Source organism: Chiloscyllium plagiosum, unplaced genomic scaffold, assembly GCF_037043375.1.
Source record: "Chiloscyllium plagiosum isolate Xiang-an unplaced genomic scaffold, Cpla_swu_hap1 HiC_scaffold_16, whole genome shotgun sequence".
NCBI classification, from domain to species: domain Eukaryota; kingdom Metazoa; phylum Chordata; class Chondrichthyes; order Orectolobiformes; family Hemiscylliidae; genus Chiloscyllium; species Chiloscyllium plagiosum.
This window is the reverse complement of record NW_028270154.1, coordinates 86,612,643-86,637,702: the sequence shown is the minus strand read 5'-3', so window position 1 is coordinate 86,637,702 and position 25,060 is coordinate 86,612,643. Positions and strand designations below refer to the sequence as shown.

At 48.5% G+C, this 25,060-nt stretch overlaps 1 protein-coding gene across 1 annotated transcript in view; it reads left to right on the top strand.

Annotated features, from left to right (window-relative positions):
• Nucleotides 1–25,060, top strand: part of LOC122556810 (slit homolog 3 protein-like) — a 685,608-nt gene that overhangs the window by 28,690 nt on the left and 631,858 nt on the right. The gene's annotated exons all lie outside the window — the stretch shown is intronic.

Genomic DNA, 25,060 nt, shown 5'->3' with positions numbered 1-25,060 from the left:
GAGCGGGGAACAGGGAGAGTCCCGGAGCGGGGAGCAGAGAGAGTCCCGGAGCGGAGAACAGAGACAGTCCCGGAGCAGGGAGCAGAGAGAGTCCCGGAGCGGGGAACAGAGAGAGTCCCGGAGCGGGGAACAGAGTGAGTCCCGGAGCGGGGAACAGAGAGAGTCCCGGAGCGGGGAGCAGAGAGAGTCCCGGAGTGGGGAACAGAGACAGTCCCGGAGCGGAGAACAGAGACAGTCCCGGAGCAGGGAGCAGAGAGAGTCCCGGAGCGGGGAGCAGAGAGAGTCCCGGAGCGGGGAGCAGAGAGAGTCCCGGAGCGGGGAGCAGAGAGAGTCCCGGAGCGGGGAACAGAGAGAGTCCTGGAGCGGGGAACAGAGAGTGTCCCGGAGCGGGGAACAGAGAGAGTCCCGGAGCGGGAAACAGAGAGAGTCCCGGAGCGGGGAGCAGAGAGAGTCCCGGAGCGGGGAACAGAGAGTGTCCCGGAGCGGGGAACAGAGAGAGTCCCGGAGCGGGAAACAGAGAGAGTCCCGGAGCGGGAAACAGAGAGAGTCCCGGAGCGGGGAGCAGAGAGAGTCCCGGAGCGGGGAACGGAGAGAGTCCCGGAGCGGGGAACGGAGAGAGTCCCGGAGCGGGGAACGGAGAGAGTCCCGGAGCGGGGAGCAGAGAGAGTCCCGGAGCGGGGAATAGAGAGTGTCCCGGAGCGGGGAACGGAGAGAGTCCCGGAGCGGGGAACAGAGAAAGTCCCGGAGCGGGGAACAGAGAGAGTCCCGGAGCGGGGATCAGAGAGAGTCCCGGAGCGGGGAGCGGAGAGAGTCCCGGAGCGGGGAGCGGAGAGAGTCCCGGAGCGGGGATCAGAGAGAGTCCCGGAGCGGGGAACAGAGAGAGTCCCGGAGCGGGGAACAGAGAGAGTCCCGGAGCGGGAAACAGAGAGAGTCCCGGAGCGGGGAGCAGAGAGAGTCCCGGAGCGGGGAACAGAGAGAGTCCCGGAGCGGGGAACAGAGAGAGTCCCGGAGCGGGGAACAGAGAGAGTCCCGGAGCGGGGAGCAGAGAGAGTCCCGGAGCGGGAAACAGAGAGAGTCCCGGAGCGGTGAGCAGAGAGAGTCCCGGAGCGGGGAACAGAGAGAGTCCCGGAGCGGGGAGCAGAGAGAGTCCCGGAGCGGGGAACAGAGAGTGTCCCGGAGCGGGGAACAGAGAGAGTCCCGGAGCGGGAAACAGAGAGAGTCCCGGAGCGGGGAACAGAGAGAGTCCCGGAGCGGGAAGGAGGGAGAGTCCCGGAATGGGGAACAGAGAGAGTCCCGGAGCGGGGAACAGAGAGTGTCCCGGAGCGGGGAGCAGAGAGAGTCCCGGAGCGGGGAGCAGAGAGAGTCCCGGAGCGGGGAACAGAGATAGTCCTGGAGCAGGGAGCAGAGAGAGTCCCGGAGCGGGGAACAGAGAGAGTCCCGGAACGGGAAACAGAGAGTGTCCCGGAGCGGGAACAGAGAGTGTCCCGGAGCGGGGAACGGAGTGAGTCCCGGAGCGGTGAGCAGAGAAAGTCCCGGAGCGGGGAGCAGAGAGAGTCCCGGAGCGGGGAGCAGAGAGAGTCCCGGAGCGGGGAGCAGAGAGAGTCCCGGAATGGGGAACAGAGAGAGTCCCGGAGCGGGGAGCAGAGAGTGTCCCGGAGCGGGGAGCAGAGAGAGTCCCGGAGCGGGGAGCAGAGAGAGTCCTGGAGCGGGGAACAGAGAGAGTCCCGGAGCGGGGAACAGAGAGTGTCCCGGAGCGGGGAACAGTGATAGTCCTGGAGCAGGGAGCAGAGAGAGTCCCGGAGCGGGGAACAGAGAGAGTCCCGGAGCGGGGAACAGAGAGAGTCCTGGAGCGGGGATCAGAGAGAGTCCCGGAGCGGGGAGCGGAGAGAGTCCCGGAATGGGGAACAGAGAGAGTCCCGGAGCGGGGAGCAGAGAGAGTCCCGGAATGGGGAATAGAGAGAGTCCCGGAGCGGGGATCAGAGAGAGTCCTGGAGCGGGGATCAGAGAGAGTCCCGGAGCGGGGAACAGAGAGAGTCCCGGAGCGGGGAACAGAGAGAGTCCCGGAGCGGGGAACAGAGATAGTCCTGGAGCGGGGAGCAGAGAGAGTCCCGGAGCGGGGAACAGAGAGAGTCCCGGAGCGGGGAACAGAGAGAGTCCCGGAGCGGGGAGCAGAGAGAGTCCCGGAGCGGGGAACAGAGAAAGTCCCGGAGCGGGGAGCAGAGAGAGTCCCGGAGCGGGGATCAGAGAGTGTCCCGGAGCGGGGAACAGAGAGAGTCCCGGAGCGGGAAACAGAGAGAGTCCCGGAGCGGGGAACAGAGAGAGTCCCGGAGCGGGAAACAGAGAGAGTCCCGGAGCGGGGAACAGAGAGAGTCCCGGAGCGGGAAGGAGGGAGAGTCCCGGAATGGGGAACAGAGAGAGTCCCGGAGCGGGGAACAGAGAGTGTCCCGGAGCGGGGAGCAGAGAGAGTCCCGGAGCGGGGAGCAGAGAGAGTCCCGGAGCGGGGAACAGAGATAGTCCTGGAGCAGGGAGCAGAGAGAGTCCCGGAGCGGGGAACAGAGAGAGTCCCGGAACGGGAAACAGAGAGTGTCCCGGAGCGGGAAACAGAGAGAGTCCCGGAGCGGGGAACAGAGAGAGTCCCGGAGCGGGAAGGAGGGAGAGTCCCGGAATGGGGAACAGAGAGAGTCCCGGAGCGGGGAACAGAGAGTGTCCCGGAGCGGGGAGCAGAGAGAGTCCCGGAGCGGGGAGCAGAGAGAGTCCCGGAGCGGGGAACAGAGATAGTCCTGGAGCAGGGAGCAGAGAGAGTCCCGGAGCGGGGAACAGAGAGAGTCCCGGAACGGGAAACAGAGAGTGTCCCGGAGCGGGAACAGAGAGAGTCCCGGAGCGGGGAACGGAGTGAGTCCCGGAGCGGTGAGCAGAGAAAGTCCCGGAGCGGGGAGCAGAGAGAGTCCCGGAGCGGGGAGCAGAGAGAGTCCCGGAGCGGGGAGCAGAGAGAGTCCCGGAATGGGGAACAGAGAGAGTCCCGGAGCGGGGAGCAGAGAGTGTCCCGGAGCGGGGAGCAGAGAGAGTCCCGGAGCGGGGAGCAGAGAGAGTCCTGGAGCGGGGAACAGAGAGAGTCCCGGAGCGGGGAACAGAGAGTGTCCCGGAGCGGGGAACAGTGATAGTCCTGGAGCAGGGAGCAGAGAGAGTCCCGGAGCGGGGAACAGAGAGAGTCCCGGAGCGGGGAACAGAGAGAGTCCTGGAGCGGGGATCAGAGAGAGTCCCGGAGCGGGGAGCGGAGAGAGTCCCGGAATGGGGAACAGAGAGAGTCCCGGAGCGGGGAGCAGAGAGAGTCCCGGAATGGGGAATAGAGAGAGTCCCGGAGCGGGGATCAGAGAGAGTCCTGGAGCGGGGATCAGAGAGAGTCCCGGAGCGGGGAACAGAGAGAGTCCCGGAGCGGGGAACAGAGAGAGTCCCGGAGCGGGGAACAGAGATAGTCCTGGAGCGGGGAGCAGAGAGAGTCCCGGAGCGGGGAACAGAGAGAGTCCCGGAGCGGGGAACAGAGAGAGTCCCGGAGCGGGGAGCAGAGAGAGTCCCGGAGCGGGGAACAGAGAAAGTCCCGGAGCGGGGAGCAGAGAGAGTCCCGGAGCGGGGATCAGAGAGAGTCCCGGAGCGGGGATCAGAGAGAGTCCCGGAGCGGTGAACAGAGAAAGTCCCGGAGCGGGGAGCGGAGAGAGTCCCGGAGCGGGGAACAGAGAAAGTCCCGGAGCGGGGAACAGAGAGAGTCCCGGAGCGGGGAACAGAGAGAGTCCCGGAGCGGGGATCAGAGAGAGTCCCGGAGCGGGGAACAGAGTGAGTCCCGGAGCGGGGAACAGAGAGAGTCCCGGAGCGGGGAACAGAGAGAGTCCCGGAGCGGGAAACAGAGAGAGTCCCGGAGCGGGAAACAGAGAGAGTCCCGGAGCGGGGAGCAGAGAGAGTCCCGGAGCGGGGAACAGAGAGAGTCCCGGAGCGGGGAACGGAGAGAGTCCCGGAGCGGGGAGCGGAGAGAGTCCCGGAGCGGGGAACAGAGAGAGTCCCGGAGCGGGGAACAGAGAGAGTCCTGGAGCGGGGAACAGAGAGAGTCCCGGAGCGGGAAGCAGAGAGAGTCCCGGAATGGGGAACAGAGAGTGTCCCGGAGCGGGGAGCAGAGAGAGTCCCGGAGCGGGGAACAGAGATAGTCCTGGAGCAGGGAACAGAGAGAGTCCCGGAGCGGGGAACAGAGAGAGTCCCGGAGCGGGGAACAGAGTGAGTCCTGGAGCGGGGAACAGAGAGTGTCCCGGAGCGGGGAACAGAGAGAGTCCCGGAGCGGGAACAGACAGAGTCCCGGAGCGGGGAGCAGAGAGAGTCCCGGAGCGGGAACAGAGAGAGTCCTGGAGCGGGGAACAGAGAGAGTCCCGGAGCGGAGAACAGAGAGAGTCCTGGAGCGGGGAACAGAGAGTGTCCCGGAGCGGGGAACAGAGAGAGTCCCGGAGCGGGAACAGAGAGAGTCCCGGAGCGGGGAACAGAGAGAGTCCCGGAGCGGGGAACAGAGAGAGTCCTGGAGCGGGGAGCAGAGAGAGTCCTGGAGCGGGGAACAGAGAGTGTCCCGGAGCGGGGAACAGAGAGAGTCCCGGAGCGGGGAGCAGAGAGAGTCCCGGAGCGGGAACAGAGAGAGTCCTGGAGCGGGGAACAGAGAGTGAGTCCCGGAGCGGGGAGCAGAGAGAGTCCCGGAGCGGGAACAGAGAGAGTCCCGGAGCGGGGAACGGAGTGAGTCCCGGAGCGGGGAACAGAGAGTGTCCCGGAGCGGGGAACGGAGTGAGTCCCGGAGCGGGGAGCAGAGAGAGTCCCGGAGCGGGGAACAGAGAGTGTCCCGGAGCGGGGAACAGAGATAGTCCTGGAGCAGGGAGCAGAGAGAGTCCCGGAGCAGGGAACAGAGAGTGTCCCGGAGCGGGGAACAGAGAGAGTCCCGGAGCGGGGAACAGAGAGTGTCCCGGAGCGGGGAACAGAGATAGTCCTGGAGCAGGGAGCAGAGAGAGTCCCGGAGCGGGGAACAGAGAGAGTCCCGGAGCGGGGAACAGAGAGAGTCCTGGAGCGGGGATCAGAGAGAGTCCCGGAGCGGGGAGCAGAGAGAGTCCCGGAGCGGGGAACGGAGTGAGTCCCGGAGCGGGGAACAGAGAGTGTCCCGGAGCGGGGAACAGAGAGTGTCCCGGAGCGGGGAACGGAGTGAGTCCCGGAGCGGGGAGCAGAGAGAGTCCCGGAGCGGGGAACAGAGAGTGTCCCGGAGCGGGGAACAGAGATAGTCCTGGAGCAGGGAGCAGAGAGAGTCCCGGAGCGGGGAACAGAGAGTGTCCCGGAGCGGGGAACAGAGAGAGTCCCGGAGCGGGGAACAGAGAGTGTCCCGGAGCGGGGAACAGAGATAGTCCTGGAGCAGGGAGCAGAGAGAGTCCCGGAGCGGGGAACAGAGAGAGTCCCGGAGCGGGGAACCGAGAGAGTCCTGGAGCGGGGATCAGAGAGAGTCCCGGAGCGGGGAGCAGAGAGAGTCCCGGAATGGGGAACAGAGAGAGTCCCGGAGCGGGGAGCAGAGAGTGTCCCGGAGCGGGGAGCAGAGAGTGTCCCGGAGCGGGGATCAGAGAGAGTCCCGGAGCGGGGAGCAGAGTGAGTCCTGGAGCGGGGAACAGAGAGAGTCCCGGAGCGGGGAACAGAGAGAGTCCCGGAGCGGGGAGCAGAGAGAGTCCCGGAGCGGGGAACAGAGAGAGTCCCGGAGCGGGGAACAGAGTGAGTCCCGGAGCGGGGAACAGAGAGAGTCCCGGAGCGGGGAACAGAGAGAGTCCCGGAGCGGGGAGCACAGTGAGTCCCGGAGCGGGGATCAGAGAGAGTCCCGGAGCGGGGAACAGAGAGAGTCCCGGAGCGGGGAGCAGAGTGAGTCCCGGAGCGGGGATCAGAGAGAGTCCCGGAGCGGGGAGCAGAGAGAGTCCCGGAGCGGGGAACAGAGACAGTCCCGGAGCGGGGAGTAGAGAGAGTCCCGGAGCGGGGAACGGAGAGAGTCCCGGAATGGGGAGCGGAGAGAGTCCCGGAATGGGGAGCGGAGAGAGTCCCGGAGCGGGGAGCGGAGAGAGTCCCGGAGCGGGGAACAGAGAGTGTCCCGGAGCGGGGAACAGAGAGAGTCCCGGAGCGGGGAGCGGAGAGAGTCCCGGAGCGGGGAGCGGAGAGAGTCCCGGAATGGGGAGGAGTGTGAATCCTGGATTGAGGTCAGCGCATGGAGACAGTGTGGCCTCGTGTTCTGCTGCTCAATGGGCATGGACTCCTATTGGAAAAGGACTCTATGGACTATAATTTGAGTAATTTAAGGATACTTTTTATTCTCATTCTGGGCTTTTAAACTCTGTATTTCCATGCTAATCTATCTTTTTACTATTTCAATTCTGTAACAACAATTAAAGTATCTGTACCAAGGTGCCCAGTAACGAAGATGGGGCTGAGAGGCAACGTTCCAAAATTCTTACTGCACTCATTCGGGTGCATGCGCCAATAAAGGCTAATCATTCATTCATATTCATTCATTCAAATTAAATCCAATCAGACCCTTTGGTCCAACTCATCCATGCCAATCAGATACCTTCAACTAATCTTGTCCCAATTGCCAGCACTTGGCCCATATCCCTCTATACCTTTTCTATTCATATATCCATCCAGATGCCTTTTAAATGTTGTCATTGTACCAGTCTCCACCACTTCCTCTGGCAGCTCATTCCATGCACACACCACCCTCTGCGTGAAACAGTTGCCCATTCGCTTTCTTTAAAATCTTTCCCCTCTCACCCTAAACCCGTACCCTCAGTGTCTGGACTCTGCTACTCTGGGGAAAAGGCCTTGGCTATTCACCCTATCCATGCCCCTCATGATTTCATAAATATCTATAAGATCACCCCTGAGCCGCTGTGCCACCCCACCGCTGAGCCGCACATTTGGTGTGGAACATCCCCTGGCAATTGAGCTCGCTTGGTCATGTGTTTTAGGTATGCCACAAAATCATGAGTTAACATTGACGTAGAATGGATATCACGTTGAGCGATTCTGTCAGTTTTATGAGTATGAAGTCATATGATATATTCTCTTTGTATAATGTTTCCTTCCCCATGGAGCAGTGATGTACCAATGATGAAGCAGGAGAATTTGGAGGATGAGTGATCTTCCTGACAGAAGAATTTGCAGGCAAAGAACCAACTATTTCCTAGTGTTTGCATAGCTTTTATTTTCAAAAGAGTGCTGCTCTCTGCCATTTGCGATTAAATATGTGACTAATGCTGCATTACCAATAGCTGTGAAAGTCGTTATGGTGCTGAATTTCTGCTACGCAGGCTTCTACTCAGCTCGAGGGCATTAATGAGCATTACACAAGTCAATTGCATCCAGGAGGTCTGAGGAAATCAAAAGAATAGCACGTTGCTTTTAGTGCGATTTGGCTGTTTTACCATCACATTGTCTGTACATGTTGAGATATATTTGCACAAATTAGCGCAAGTTGGCGTGAGAGTCATGCAAAATTAGTGGATCTAAATTCCGACAGGTCTCAATATTGAGACGCAACAGGAAAACTCCTGTCAAAAGATCAGTGAAACTGATGTTCCAAATCGACTGGGTACTGAATCACCTATTCAAAATGTTTCCAGGTGAAGGGATAATGCCGTGAATATTCGAGTGATTTGTGAAGCGAAATATGTTGTGATAAATGGTAACTGGCCAAGATTAGTACTGCTGGTTTTGTGCAGTACTGTTGAAGGCGGTAACAAATTTTCCACTTGGTTTGTGGGAGATGATGGATATGACATTAAGCCAGAGGTGATGACTCTATTGTGCAGTTCATAAATTCCTGCAGTCGACAGATACAGTGAAGCTTGAGAGTTCTGACTGAAAGAATGTTTGACATATCCTTTGATCTGGACTAACTGGGTGAGAGTGAGTTTGTTGCATAAAGGTTTGCTAAACTTTTGTGATTATCCTGTCTTAGTGGAGATTAGCCAAATCTTCAGTTCTTCTTGAAGAGTAAATGCAAGAGGAGGTGGGGGAGTGGGGGGCATGCCGAATTAAAACCCGCTTCCCATGCTGGTGACGCCTTGCGCCAGACCAGGAAGTGAAGACAAAGCTTATTTGACCTTAGTTTTTTCCTTTAGAAAGATGCCAGAAAGCAGCATAGACAAATCGCTGTGTTACTTGCCCATCTTAATGAGAACCATTCCTGAAAAAGCTCTGTTGCCAATTTCATCTTCAAAAACCCATTTGTGCCAAGCATGAGGTTGGAATAAACTGCCTGAATTTTCACTTTGTGCACTTAGGAATATATGACATGGAGCCAGAAAAAGGCTAGAGTGAGCCAATGAAACTATTACGTTCAAAACCTTGATACAAAGATGCTGTCTAGTGTTCAAGATGTATAAAAACCTCTGGAGATATTCACAATATTTAACTGGACAGCTCCTACAATCCAAAGAATACACCTTAGATCGCCTGAGACAAGGATGTTCCTTCGAAGCAGGTCAATTCTACAATGTCTCGGAGAAAGTGAGGACTACAGATGCTGGAGTTGAAATGTGTGGCGCTGAAAAAGCACAGCAGACCTGGCAGCATCCAGGGAGCAGGAGAGTCGACATTTGAGATCTACAATGCGACCTGTGAAGAATGAATCCTTGGGTTTGATCTCGTAACAGTTAGATGGGATGGTTGTAGTTAACTCTAGTAGTTATTAATAGATTGGCAACATCTAAGCAGCACTTTGACTTTGAACTTATTTTTTTCTTTGCCTGCCAAAACTATTTTTCTCTTTTTATTTGAGTTGTTAATTTAACGGAAGTAATAACATTTCTACTTGAACCCAATTGTGAAATTTCTATTTAGAAAATAGAACTTTTGAAGTAGTTTTGTTTTGACTGGCAAACTCAAATGAAAATAATTCCTGCCTACCCCACAGCCCCAGGCCAAGATTCAAACTGAAAACCTTCTTGATCTGTGTGCTTAAGTTACGTGACCGATACAGCACTTACAAAGGCATGCATTTATATAATACTTTTTACTATCGCCAGTCAGTTCAAATCTCTCTACAGCATAGAGTCATAGAGATGTGCAGCACAGAAACAGACCCTTCGGTCCAACTTGGCCATGCCATCCAGATATCCCAACCTAATCTAGTCCTATTCCCAGCATTTGGCCCATATCCCCCTAAGCCATCCAGATGCCTTTTAAATGTTGTAATTGTACCAGCCTCCACCACTTCCTCTGGCAGTTCATTCCACACAGGCACCACACTCTGCGTGAAAAAGTTGCCCCTTAGGTCTCTTTTAAATCCTCCCCCTCTCGCCTTAAATCTATGACACTCTAGTTTTGAACTCACTTACCCTGCGGAAAAGACCTTGTCTATTTATCCTATCCATGCCCCTCATGATTTTATAAACCTCTATAAGGTCACCCCTCAGCCTCCGACGCTCCAGGGAAACAGTCCCAGCCTATTCAGCCTCTCCCTATAGCTCAAATGCTCCAATCCTGGCAACCACCTTTTAAATCTTTTCTGAATCCTTTCAAGTTTCGCAACATCTTGCCTAGAGCAAGGAGCCCAGAATTGAACACAGTATTCCAATAGTGGCCTAACCAATGTCGTGTATGGCTGAAACATGGTCCTCCCAACTCCTATGCTCAATGCACAGGCCAATAAAGTAAAGTGTACCAAACACCTTCTTCACCACTCTGTCTACCTGTGACTTCCCCTTCAAGGGACTATGAACTTACACCCAAAGTCTCTTTGTTCACTTGGAAGCATAGTCATTGTTTTAAACATGAAAACGCTTAAGACAATACAATGCAGGGTCCTCCAAATAGCAATGCAATGATGAATGTTGTTTAAAGGATAAGTATTAGCCAAGTCACCAGGAATAACTTACAGCTGTACTTCAAGTGTTGCCATCGGATCTTTTATCAGCCCCTGAACAGGTAGTCCATATCTTAAATGGAAGGCAGCACATTCAATCGTGTAGCATTCTTTGGTACGACAATGCAATGTAAGCAATAGTTTTTGTGCTCAAATCCAGGGAGAAGGATTTGAAACCAAAACTTTGTGACAGAACAGCAACAGTACAAACACTTGAGCCACGATTGACCCTGTGACAGCAAGGTAGATTTCTGAACGATATATCCCACTCATTCCTCATAACTTCATCCAATTTGTCCAGGGTTTCTGCAATACTTCAGCCCAGATTCTAGTACATGGGCCAGTCAAAGGACCCCACAAAACGTCCTACCCTGGTATTTACTTTGACAGAAATTATAGGAGCCATGAGTCAAAACGTGCGGTGCTGGAAAAGCACAGCCGGTCAGGTAGCATCTGAGGAGCAGGAGAGTCTTCATCAGGAATGTGAGTCTGATCTCCAACATCTGCAGTCCTCCCTTTCTCCCATTGTATGAGCCATAATGACAGAGGCTTGTTGCTTCTGTCTGGTTTCGAACTAGGGACCTTTCACGTGTTAGGTGAATGTGATAACGGCTACAGAATCCCTCAAAGCATTCAATGCTTTCCTCTCAGAGACCCATACTCACATTAATAAATCCAAAGCTGCAATCTTTGCATCTCCCATTGCAGAGACTCAAACAAACAACCCGCAAAAGAATTATTTCGGACTAAGATAGGAGGGGATTAAAAAGCATTTGATGTTATGTCAAAAGAATAGAAAAAATACCATATTAGGGAAGAGGATTGGAGCTTGTTCTGGATTGGCAGGGAATACTTCAGAAACTTTGTTTGGAATGCAGTAGTTCCTGTACTGTGGGGGCTACAGAGAGGGTTATTATCCATGGTGTCCAGAAACTGGGACACAATAGTTGGTTTCAATAGCTATTCCAGTATTTCTTGCTGTAGCTCCTAGAGATGAAAGGGTAGAACTGAGCCACAGATGAGCTGTGCACAGGTTAGGATAGATGGCACAACAAGCTCTAAGAGGTTAATTCGGTTTCCCGTCCATGCAATCTGCAACTGCTCTGCCCAGGACTGTAAGAAACTACAGAGAGCGGTGAACACAGCCCAGTCCATCACACAAACCCAACCTTCCATCCACTGACTCCATCTACACCTCTCACTGCCTTGGGAAGACATCTAAGACCCCTCCCACCGTGGTTATAATCTCTCCCAACCTCTTCCCTCAGGCAGAAAATATAAAACCTTAAACTCATGTACCAACGGATTCAAGAACAGCTTCTTCCCCGCTGTTATCAGACTGCTGAATGGGCCTCTCAACTTTCAAATCTCATGTTGATCTTGTTTGTTGTGTGAACCTTCTTTGCAGCCGTAACCTTGTAAGCCTCACTGTGCTCAATCGCCCAATGACCTGAATGCCCTTTTATGGTATGACCTACCTGTACTGCACACAAAACAAAACTTTCCACTGTGCTTAGGTACATGTGATAATAATAAATCAAATCAAATCAACCTCATAAGGGTACATTTTACGAACGTTAGTGTTTCTGGAAACAGACCTTCATGTACCTGCATCACAGATTAGTCAACTAAAGAGAAATGGTAGCATCCATTTATTATAATCGATGGAAACACTGTGTTTTTCCCTTTTGGTGAGTTTTCCTAGGATACCATGTTGTGTGCTGGGAACCAGAACCCGTGAAATCTAAACAGAGGAAGAAATTGCATTCAAAATGGACTTCAAATAATACTGTCAAAATGTCACTGTTAGAATATTGAGGAACGCGGGAACCGATTTGTTCACAGCAAGATTTCACAGATACCAATGAAACAAATGAGTGGATAATCGATTTGAGAGAGCAAATTGTCTTTAGGATGTTACAGTAGGAAGGTTAACATGATAGTTTGCTAGACCAACGTAGACACAAAAGTTCCTTCGGGCCCACAAGCAGTGCTTGAAAAGCACAATCTTCCTCCCTGCCCCCAGCTTCAGCAAATCTGGAAGACCAAGACAAACCAATTAGCCAGTGTTGAAGTTGGGACATGGATATAATCTCACGCATGCCGTCTTAATGTGCATTTAAATTTTTAAATGAGGGACCGTCTCCTGACAGTGGATTAGTCATCGCTCTGCCACCACCTTGTTTTCATTAAAACCAACAGCGGGCGTTTGAGGCAGTGCAGAAGATTTGTACACTATTAAGATTGCAGCTTTCCATCTGCTTTGCAGGGTGTTAAAGTATTCACACTGTGGCTCAATAGTAGTTAATCTGCACTTTCAATGAATTGTTAAACTTCTTGTCTAACATTCAGTATCAGATGGACCAAAGTTTTTTCTCACAGAATATTGCAGAGACAGAGGCTGTTATTTCCATCACAAACTCTGTCCTCTATCCATCTATCTTGGCTGTACATCCATCCAACCATCCAACTCCATTACAGCTGTTGGATAGTGAATCTCCATGTTGTGTTTGCCATGCACTGGCCTTCCAACGATAGCCCCATGATGTCACTATCATCGCTTGTTTCACCTTTGTAACCTCCCCCACTCTGGCCTTTCCTCAACTCAGCTGCTGCTCAGTGCTTATCCACACCTTTGTGGCTTCCAGACTCAATGCTTCTAATGCATTCCTAGCCAGCCTTTCAAGCTCTACCCTGCCCTGAACTTGACATCACTTAAAACTCTGCTGCCCTTCTCCTGATTTGCATTCATTGGCATCTTTGTACCTGATGGCAAATTGGTTCCCAGTAAAACAATGCATCAATTTTAAATTTCTCATCTTTATTTTCCAATCCCACTTAGCCTCATCTCTCCCTATCTCTGCAATGTCCTCCCTCAGATATTTTCACTCCTTTAATCCCAGTCTCAACCTTGATTTTAATCACTCCACCTTTGGTGTCCCCGAACTCAGGAGTTCCCTATTTAAATATCTTTCCCCTCTCTCTCCCTCTCTCTGTCTCTCAGGGTCCAAAGATGTGCAGGTTAGGGTGGATTGGCCATGCTAAATTGCTCATAGTGTCCAGGGACATGCAGGCTGTGTAGGTTAGCCATGGGAAATGCAGGGTTGCAAGGACAGTGCGGGCTTGGTTGTTTGCCCTTCAGAGGGTCAGTATGGATTGATGGGTTGAATGGCCTACTTCCTCACTGTAGGGATTCTATGATTCTCTTTAACCAAATCTGCCGTAATTTCTCTCTTTGTGCCTCTGTGATATTGTTCTGTAATGCCCCTTGGTGAGACATTTCATGACAATAAACGTACTATACGGATACAAGTCTTTCTCTTTGTGGAAGTTCTTTGAGCTATTTTGATGCAGCAAGGTGTTGTTTAATTATTTTTCCCTGTATTCACTATTCAAACACTGTAAATGCAAACAGAAACAAAATTCATGAATGCCAGTCATGTTCATTTTCATTTGCTTTGCTTGGTTTTTGAGAGGTTGTGATGTTGTGACTTCCTCATGAACGGTGTAACTTCAATGGATCAGTGCCCAGGCATCTTAAAGCGTGGTATTCATGGGCATGTTCCTCCCCCTAATTCCCTCACACTCGACAAAACATTTCCTTCCTGCAATGAGTTATCAAATGTTATCATCTCCTTTGAACTTCGTACCACAACACTTGAATCTATACCCATTAATTTTCACTAATGATGTGACAAAATAGACATATTTCTTGTTCAGTCATAGACAGTAGAGTAGAATTGCACTCTAAAGGAACCTCTTATCTCCCTAGATGACTTAAAAGATAAGAAAAACCAATTACTATTGATTGTTTTCTGTGATAGGCATAAACTTGAAATCATTCTGACTTTTAGTGTTATTGATAAACCATACTTTAGTTTATATTGTTAACTATTGTGATAAGCAATGGTCTAGTCAAATTATCACTGAGCTGTTAATCAGGTGACCCAGGTAAATGTTTTGATGACCTCGATTGGAATCCGGCCATGGCAGACGGTGGAATTTGAATTCAATGAAAATCTGGAATTAAGAGTCTAATGATGGTCATGAATCCATTGTCATTGCCAGGAAAAACCCAGCAGGCCAGACAGCATCAGAGGAGCAGGAAAGACAACATTTCAGGTGGAAACCCTTCATCAGGACTGCCAGGTTTCAGTCTGAAATATTGCCTTTTCTGCCCCTCGGATGCTGTCTGACCCGCTGTGCTCTTCCAGCTTCACATCTATTGACTCTAACTTACAGCATCTGCAGTCCTCACAGTCTCCTGCTCAGGAAAAGCCCATCTGGGTCACTAATGTCCCTGATGGAAGGAAATTGCCATCCTTGCCTGGTCTGGGCCTACATGTGACTCCAGACCCACAGCAATGTGGTTGACTCTTAACAATTAGGGGTGAGTGAGAAATGACGGCCTCACCCTGTGAATTAAATTGGCATTGTGATAATTTTTAAAGTAATGTATTGACTCAGATCTTAAAGTTCAAACACTGCCTCGTCTTTTTCCTTATTCATGGGATGTAGCCACGGTTGACTGGGCCAGCATTTATTGCCCAACCTTACTTGTCCTCAAGAAGGTGGTGATGGTGCACTGTCTTCTTGCACCACTCTAATCCAGTTTGTGTAAGTACACCCACAATGCACTTTGGGACAGAGTTTCAGGATTTTGACCCAATGACACTGAAGGAACGGCGATATATTTTCAAGTCAGGATGGTATGTGTCTTAGAATGGAACTTGCAGATGATGGTGTCCCCATATATCTGCTGCCCTTGTCCTTCTCGATGGAAGCGCTCATGGGTATGGAAAGTAAAAACTGGAAGAACTGCGGGTGCTGTAAATCAGAAACAAAAGCAGAAGTTGCTGGAAAAGCTCAGCAGGTCTGGCAGCATCGGTGCAGGGAAATCAAAGTTGACATTTCAGGTCCGGTGACCCTTCCTCAGTTCTGCTGTCTTACCCACTGAGCTTTTTAAGCAACTTCTGCTTTTGTTTGTGATGGGTTTGGAAGGCGCTGTCTGAGGACCTTTGGTGAATTTCTGCAGTGCATCTTGTAGATGGTACACACTGCTGTTGCTGAGTGTGGGTGGGGGAGGGAGTGGAGGGAGTGCCAAGGAAGTGGGCTGCTTTGTCCTGGATGGTGTCAAGCTTCTTAAGTCTTGTTGGAGCTGTGGGGAGCATTTCATCACACTCCTGAATTGATTTGACTTGATTTGATTTATTTATTGTCATGTATATCAAAGTACAATGAGAAGCTTTGTTTATGAGCGGTACAGGCAGATCATAATAAGCAAGGTCAAACAGGTCAGAGGATGAAAAACAAACACTTAGGTAGAGGCACACAAGTTATGTCGCAAAAGGTGGGCGCTAGGCAATATCAAAATTAGTAGGATCACTCTTGTGCCTTGTAGATGTGAACAGGCTTTGGGGAGTCAGGAGGTGGATTACTTGCTGCAGGCTCCATGGCCTCTGACCTACTCTTGTAACTACTGCATTTACATAGCTAGCCCAGTTCAGTTTCTGGTCAGTGGTAACCCCAGGATTTTCATTATGGAGTATTCAGTAATGGCCAGTGAAAGTCAAGGGGCTATGTCTGGATTCCCTCTTGTTGGAGATGTCCATTGCATGGCTCTTTTGTGGTGGTAATGTTATTTGCCACTTGTAAGCCCAAACTTTGACATTGTCAGGTCTTTTGGACATTGTCTTTGTTAACCTCCTTCCCCCGCCAAGGAGTGTTTCAGGAATTGTGGCGTGGGAGCAGCATTCTCATTCAACTCATTCAAGTTTCTCACCTACCTGGACAGAGTTAGAATTGGCATGGGTTTGGGGATTGCTGAAATCCATCCCCATAAAATTGGAACCATATGGCAATCTTTCTGTTGTGACATGAGACAGTGGATATGTCTGAATATGACGATGGAGATATTGGTAATGGCTGTTGTTAAAATGCCCCTACCCTATACCAGCAGCAATTTCATTGTCATGTGCAAGTCAGCTGTCAGACACAATTTGTAGGTACCAGAGAGGGAAAGATGGAACACTGATTTCCACCTAGTTCTACAAGTCATGGTGTTACCTGAGCAATGGCTCTTCATTCAGTGCAGTAACACACTGTATCAATAATCCTTAATGAAAGACACAACAGCAAAACATTCAGTAGCTGATAAAATAATAATGTGCAGTCAACATTGATTCCAAAAGAGCATGTACCACTTAATCAAACTCACTGAATATTGTGAAAAAAGGAACACAAAAGACAGATAAGGCAATTGCGATGGAAGTTATCGAGTCATTGAGTCATAAAGCACGGAAACAGACCCTTTGGTCCAACCAATTCGTACCCACCATAATCCCAAACTAAACTAGTCCCACCTGCCTGCTCCTGGCCCATCTGCCTCCAAACCTTTCCTATCCCTGGGTTTATCCAAATGCCTTTTTAAATGTTGCAATTGTACCCGCATCCACCACTTCCTTAGGATGTCCATTCCACACGCAAACATTCTCTGTGTAAAAAAATTGCCTCTTATGTCTTTTTTAAATTTCTCCCCTCTCAACTTATAAATGTGCCTCGTCTTGAAAATCCCATCTTAGGAGAAAGACAACTACCAACAACTCTATCTCTCCATTTCATTCTTCATAAACTTCTATAAGGGCACCTCTCATCCTCCTACGCTCCAGTGAAAAATGTCCCAGTCTATCAAGCCTTTCTTTATAACCTTCCAAACCCGGCAACGTCCTTGTAAATCTCTTTTGAGTCCTCTCCGTCTTATTAGTATCCTTCCTATAATTTCTAAAATTCCTTTAATATGGTACTGCATAGTACACTGAAGACTGAAGTCTGAACATGTGGGTGTGAGATACATCACAGCATCTCTATTGCGTGGCACGGTATTTCACAGCACTGCTGCCTCACAGCACCAAGGACCGGGGTTTGATTCCAGCCTCAGGCAACGGTCCATGATGTATTTGCATATTCTCCACGTGTCTTCATGGATTTCCTCCGGGTGCTCTGGTTTACTCTCTCAGTTCTAAGATGTGCTCGTTAGGGGTGTTTGCCTTACTAAATTGTCCATAGTGTTGAGGGATGGTAGCCATTATAAGTGTGGGTTACGTAAATAGGGTCGGGGGTGGATCTGGCTGGGGTGCTCTTCACAGGATTATACAGACCTGATGGGCTGAATGGCCTTTATCTTGCCCTATTGGGGCTATGATTCTATATCTAGCTGGCTGTAAACCTGAGGGTATGGCTGGATTTTATCCTCCACTGCTGAGGCTGGAGAGGGGAGGAGGAGAGAGGGGAATGTAGGGGTGCCCTGCAAGTGGGCTGGTGACCTTGCTGAATGGGCTGGTGACCTTGCTGAATGGGCTGGTGAGGAGCATTTAAGATGTGCCTAGAATCATTCTCCCCAACTCATTGGCCCAAAGCCTCATGAAACGTGTCTGTTAACTCAGAGCTGGGTAGTGTTGTTGAACAGAGATCTGGGTTTTCATGTTTGTAGTTCCTTGACTTTTGCATCACATGGAGACTGGGTGGTTAAGAAGGTGTTTAGCCTTCATTGCTCAGACCTTTGACTACAGGAGTTGAGACGTCATGTTAAGGATATACAGGACATTGGTGAGGCCTGCTTTGGATGACTATGTCCAGTTCTGGTCGCCCTGTTATGGCAAGGATATTTTTAAGCTGGTGGGGGTTCAAAAAAGCTTTACCACGATGTTGTTGTGAGCGGAAGGTTTGAATTATAAAGAGAGGCTGGTTAGGCTGGGTCTTCTTTCACTGGAGTGTAGAAGGTTGACGGGTGACCTTATAGATGTTTATAAAATCATGAGGGGCATAGATAAGGTAGATGGCAGATGCCTTTTCCCTAGGGTGGGGGCTTTTAGGCTAGGGGACACATTTCTAAAGTAAGAGCAGGAAGATTTAAAAAGACATGAGAGACAGATTTTATTTACACTGAGAATGGTTTGTGTGTGGAATGAACTTTCATAGGAAGTGATGGATGTTGGTACAGTTACAATGTTTAAAAGGCATTTGGATAAGTTCATGGATAGGAAAGGTTTGAGGGGGTATGGGCCAGCAGCAGGTAGGTGGGTCTAGCTTAGTTTGGGATTATGGTCGGCATGGACAGGTTGGGCCGAAGAGTTTGATTTTGTGCTATATGATTCTTTTATATACAGGCAATATAAAAGATGCAAGATAATAACAAGAATGATAGCAAAACTGAGAGCTTTTACTTGACAGGGAAGATTGACGAAACAGGGACATTTTTCTCTGAAGGAGATAGCCGGATGGTAATGTGATAGAAGTTTACAATATAAAGGAGCTTGACAAGATAGACAGATAGAAAAAACAAGACTAGAACCAGGGACTACAAATATAAGACAGTCAGAAACAAATCCAAAAGCAATTCAGGAGAAATGTCTTTATCCAGAGAAAGATTGAAACGTGGAATACTTTTGCACCGTAGTATTTGAGGTAAGATGTATCTGAGGGGAAGGTTAGCTAAACACATGAAGAAGGAAACATTGGAAGGATATGTCGATGAAGTTTAATGTAGAATTGGAAGGGGTGCTTATAAACAGCACAAATTCTGAATGACTGGTTTCTGTGCTGAAAATACTTTGTAAAAATGAAATTGGAAGGAAAGCCAGAAGTATTTCTTTTTTTGAATGCCATTTGTAATTTGTTGTGATCTTCCTGCAAGTGCTGCTTTTTAGGATGAGTCAGAGGAGAAAGTGAGGACTGCAGCTGCTGGAGATCAGAGCTGAAAATGTGTTGCTGGAAAAGCGCAGCAGGTCAGGCAGCATCCAAGGAGCAGGAGAATTGACGTTCCGGGCATGAGCCCTTCCTGAAGAACACATTTTCAGTTCAGGATGAGTCAGAGGGCTAGTACAGCTAGGAATTGTGTCTGAAAACGTTCAGAAACCACTGTTGAGCTTTCTGGCTTAAACACTTTACATTGGAGGCCTTGCCAACATTTGGGATGGCAGTCAGAGTGATCTGTTCTCTACTTACATGGTGGGTGCAAAAAGCAATACAAGACTGTTTACAAAACGAGTGCAGTGCCTTGCAGAAGGCATCTGTGAAGTTTGTATGATAACATTTGGAGGGATTTAAACATAAAGGTAAGAATTTTACATTTGTAGAGTTAGATCTGAGATTTCATTGTAATTTGGGAGTGAAGGCTTTATCACTAAGTATGTAAGTTAGCTCACTGAGCTTGAAGGCTTGTTTTCAGACGTTTAGTCACCATAACATCATCTGGGAGAGTCTCTGGTGAAGCTTTGCTGGCATGTCCTGCCTCCTTATTTGTAGGTCTTGGTTTCTTAAGGTGGTTGATGTCATTTCCAGTTCTTTTGTTCAAGGTAAGGTAGATAGGATCTAAATCGATGTGTTTATTGATGGAGTTCTGGTTAGAATGCCATGCCTCTAGGAATTCCTGTGTGTGTCTTTGTTTCGCTTGTCCTAGGATGTGTGATTTGGAGATGCCGGTGTTGGACTGGGGTATACAAAGTTAAAAATCTCACCACCTGATGAAGGAGCAGCACTCCAAAAGCTAGTGCTTCCAGTTAAACCTTTTGGACTATAACCTGGCGCTGTGTGATTTTTAACTAGGATAAGTTAATTCCACATGTGTGAAGAGTGGCTCCCTCTGGACCAGAAACCCACAGCGGGCTGTTGAAGCGAACAAGATATCTGACTGGAATCTTGCTGCTCTACAAAATTGTTCACTTCTGCTGCAGATCCACTCATGAATTTCATTGTCATTTCCATGTGTAACTGTTCCAACGTTCTGTCTCCCTGTCTCTATATTTGAAAATCTTCAGCTTATCCAAAACTCTACTGCCTACAGTCTGCCCCACAGCCATACTTATTATTCCTGTCATAGTTGATCCGTATTAACACCTCGCTCCCCAATGCTTCCAGTTTAAAATGACCATCCTCATGTTTCAATCCTTCAATGGTATTAGCCAACTCTTGAACCTCCCTGAAACCTATAAATCCCGAGTAATTCCCTGTGCCCCAGCTCTAACCTCTTGTGCATCCACCTCCACAGCTATTGCTGATAATGCCTTCAGTTCCCCTAGCCCAACTCCATCCCTAATCTTCTCTGTCTCTGTGCGTTCCCCTCCTCCTTTAAATGCCTCTTTAGGATCGGATCTCTTTGAGCCAACTTTTGGTCACTTTTCTTGACGTTCTCCATCTTTGACTCATGTCCATTTTGAAAATCTGTTTGACTGTCAAAGCACTTTTTGGACTATCCTAACTCAATCTAGTCCCATTTGCCAGCACCTGGCCCGTATCCATCTAAACCCTTCCTATCCACATACCCATCCAGATACCTTTTAAATGTTGAAATTGTACCAGCCTCCACCACTTCCTCTGGCAGCTCATTCCATACACACACCACCCTCTGTGTGAAAAAGTTGCCCCTTAGGCCCTTTGTAAATCTTTCCCCTCTCACCCTAAACCTATACCCCTCTAGTTTTGGACTCTCCCAACCAGGGAAAAGACCTTGTCCATTTACCCTATCCATGCCCCTCATGATTTTATAAACCTCTATAAGGCTACAAGTAATACAGAGTTCAACACTCAACATAGGACATTGAACATAACTGTATGAGAGCAAGTAATCATGCATTTGACACATCGCTGACTTGTGGAACCTGTTTGAAGACACTAGATTTTCTATTAAATTCCTGAATTTTAGATTTCCGGATAATTGACATATACCATTTCATGATAAGATCTTGTATGTTAACGTGCATCAGAGTTGGTAACTGTAATCATAAACCTGTCTGACACTCAGCCTCTGACACTCCAGGGAAAATAGCCTCAGATTATTCAACCTCTCCCTTTATCTCAAACCCTCCAGCTCTAGCAACATCCTTGTAAGTAGAGATGTATAGCATGGAAACAGACCCTTCGGTCCAACTTGTCCATGCCGACCAGATATCCTAAATTAATCTAGTCCCATTTGCCAGCATTTGGCCCATATCCCTCCAAACCCTTCCTATTCATATACCCATCCAGAAGCTTTTAAATGTAATTGTACCAGCCTCCACCAATTCCTCTGGTAGCTCTTTCCATACACGTACTACCCTATCTGTGAAAAAGTTGCCCCTTAGGTCCCTTTTATATCTTTCCCCTCTTACCCTACACCTCTTTTCTGAACCCTTTCAAGTTCCACAAACCCTTCCTGTGGCAGTGAGACCAGAATTGCAGGCGGTATTCAAATAGTGGCCTAACCAATGCCCTGTACAGCCGCAAATGACCTCCCAACAAGACAGACTTTGAAACTTGTCTTACACTTTTCACTGTGGTGCCAGGAGGCTTTAAAAAGAATTAAAAGTGGTGGAATCCAGGATGGTGTTGGCATAAATCACTGTGCCTAGAAAAAAGACTCAGGGAGCACAAAATATTCTCAACAGGGGAGAAAGTAATTAGGATAGGAGACAGAGTCTGAGATTTTACAGTCATGATTACCTCCACAACGCAGCACTGCACACGTTCAGAAAAACTGGCAAAGGATTGCGCTTAAGGTCCAACCACTGACATTATGATTATTATTACTATGGCCCATTGAAGCAGGGTGGAGTGCCTCCTTAAGTAAAATTACAGGGTGACAAACACTCAACTGGATTAACATTTTCAGTTCCCATCATTTTTTAAAAGTTTCAAATGATTGACCATAATTCAGCAAATAGGTTTATTCCTGTCTCCCTGTATTTTGGATTGCCGTACACATCAAATTCCTTTATCCTTCTCTTTCGAAGGTTGAGATTCTTGCCAGAACACATTTCAAAGGAGGTCGCATCTTTTGCTATGACATTGGTATTTCACCCAAGTAGGAGGAGTTATAAGAAGGATATTATTAAGCTGGAGAGGGTTCAGGAGAGATTTAGCAGGATGTTGGTGAGTCTGGAAGGTTTACATTATAAAGAAAGGTTGGGTATGCTGGGACGTTTTTACTGGAGGATTGGAGGTTGAGAAGTGACCTTTTAGAAGTCTATCAACTCATGAGGGTTATAGATGGGCTGAATGGTAGTTGTCTTTTCCCGAGGATGGGGGGGTTTCAAGACTAAGGGACACATTTTTAAGGGGGAGGAGAGTGATTTAAAAAAGACACGAGGGACAACGTTTTTACACAGAGGGTGGTTTGCGTGTGGAAAGATCTTCCTCAGGAAGTGATGGACGTAAGTACAATTGCCAATGTTTAACAGACATTTGGCTTCGTACATGATAGGAAAGGTTTGGAGGGATACGGGACAGATCCAGGCAGGTGGGACTAATTTACTTTGGGAACACGGTCTGCATGGACTGGTTGGGCCAAAGGGTCTGTTTCCGTGCTGTATGACTCTATGACTTGGAAAGTCTCTCAGGGCTGAACTCTTTCAAAAAGTGTGTATCTCTCCCTGGTTAGATGCTGAGACTTAGATCAGAGGTTAGTGTGTAGTTTAAAAATGATGATGTTCCAAACAGTGCCTTCCTACTAGGTTCATAACACCGGATTGGTAAGGGAGTTTGCTACTTGGTTTCCTTAAATACAGTAGTGATTGCAAAAACAAGTTAACCAACCATGGTATGAAGTCATGATTGAAGTGATCAAAATATGAGTTCTTCCTTTCTTGTTGTTTTATTTCCCAAAATAGACCAAATTCTCCATTGCAACAAGCATTCTGTGCACAGTCTTCTGAGCTAAACCCTGTCAGTTAAGTGGCAGTCACACAAAATGTCAAAGATTTAAAATTTAAAACAATAAACAAGAGTATCATGACGGTATGTTTTCAGTATTCGTTCATGTCAGGGAGTTGAGCACGGGAGGGGAATTATATCACTTTTTTTTACATTTAGTAACAGTTCCCAGTTCATGTGTGCAATGGGCTGCAGCCAGGGTAGCTGTCTCATTGATTCATTTGGAAAAATAATCTGTGCTACAGTTCCAGCTACAAATGGCAAGTGAAGCCTCAATCTTCTCAGATTCTGATTGTTTTGAGCTCTTTAACCACAGGTCCTTTGTTGCTGTAGCTGTGATTAATTCAGGATCGTTCTGGGCTGATCTGCTTTTCTTGACCTGTTGATATGCGAAAAAGCAGTTCAAAAGGTCTGTTTAACCGCAAGAACACGTCAGTGGGGGACCTCAGAAACCGCCAAGTGAAACGTGATGGGTACTTGAGGTGTAAGGCATCCAGGCCGAACTGCAGAATGACAACTTTATTCCCAACTCTGAGGAATTGAACCAGTGTTGAATTTGCAGTGTGCTTTCTGAGAGCATTTAAAGTCCTTTGTAGTCCATTGTGTGTGTTTACCCAAGAGGGGGCTGACCTGTGTGCAGGTACAGGAACAATTCGTGTAATCAAACTGATCACTGAGGCAAATCAGGAATGTCAGATTTCAAATGCTTCTTTCTACGTGGCTAAAGTTTCAAAGCCTGCCCATCTGTTCAAATACTCTTCAGGGACGTTGGTGTGGTTGGAATTGTATTTTTGTGAGGCAGTGCTCTGGGTTTGACTTCACTGATGTGCTGGTGCTCTGTAAAGTGTACAAAATGCATGTTAAAATGAAGAATTTATATCCATTTAGGGAAAAACAGCAAAAAGGAAAGAAGTTGTGTCTCAGTGGACCCAATGGTGTCTTCAGGAAGCGCCAAGCCAGTCATTCGTTTTGGATTGTAGTCACTCATGTAGCATCAGTGTGGACCCAGTGGGTCAAATGGCCTGCTTCCACACTGTGTGGATTCTATGAAACCCACCAGCCAAGTTGTACAAAGCAAAATTCCACAAATAGCAAAATAACAACAACCATATTATCAGTGATGTCATAGAGTCATAGAGATGTACAGCACAGAAACAGACCCTTCGGTCCAACTCGTCCATGCCAACCAGATATCCCAACACAATCGAGTCCCACCTGCCAGCATCCGGCCCATATCCCTTTAAACCCTCCCTATTCATATACCGATCCAGATGCTTTTTAAATGTTGCAATTGTACCAGCCTCCACCACTTCCTGTGGCAGCTCATTCCATCCACGTACCACCCTCTGTGTGAAAAAGTTGCCCCTTCGGTCTCTTTTATATCTTTCCCCGCTCACCCTAAACCTATGCCCTCTAGTTCAGGACTCTCCCAACCCAGGGAAAAGACTTTGTCTATTTATCCTATCCATGCCCCTCTTGGCAGTCGGAAGAAAAATATTACCCAAGACATGAGTAAGACCTCCCAAACCTTCTTTGAATAGTGAGAAGGGATCTTTTCTATTCAATGAAAGGAACAAAATAGAGCCATGGTTTAACATCTCGCCCAAATGGTAGTACAACAACGCGACACAGCGAAGTTTCAGTTTAAATTATTTCTCTCTGGGGTCGGACTTGAACCCATAACCTCCTGACTCAGAGGCGAGGCTGAATGCTTTGATTGAGACAAAGGTGAGGTCTCTTAAAAGATAGGAATCGCCAACAAAATCCTTCTTCTTTGAGAGTAGGTTTGCTTTCTGATGTGTGAAGGTCCCACTCCTACCCTTGAAAAGATGGGGAAATATCAGCATCGTTGCTACAATGGACTCAGGTAAGGCAGATAAATGCAAGACCCAAGGGACTATCCATATCATGAGGAACCATAAAGTGCCAACACAATGGAGCTGTAGATAAGAGATGGGCTTAAGGGTTGAATGCAGTTACAGAGCAATAGCCACACACTTTAATCAAAATGATCCTCCTCAATCCTGGCTGAGCCCATCCTCCCTTTGTTCCTTCCATTAGTTGCAGGATAATAGATGGTTGGCAGTGAGTCACTAGGTAGAATTTCAATGGAATAATTCATAATCTGTGAGTAAAGCTTGGATGGACACCAACTAAACTTCAGCATTGATCAAGCTGTTGTAACCACGTTTAGCAGATGTTTGCTCTTTTGTAACTTACGGCCTATTAAACACTAACGGTTGAAATCGGTTCATGCCAGCATGTGAAATTGACTCTTGATAAATCTATTGCCAATTTTTTCACAGGGCCAAGCTTTTGTTATTTTCCATTCATGTGGAAATATTGTCAAAAGATCATAATTCCAAACCAAATGTGGGTAGCAGTGAGCTGAATGAATAAGTCTCTAAGGTGATTGAGCTGTTGGTTGAGCTGAATAAAGATCCAGAGGTAATCATAGCTCATGGC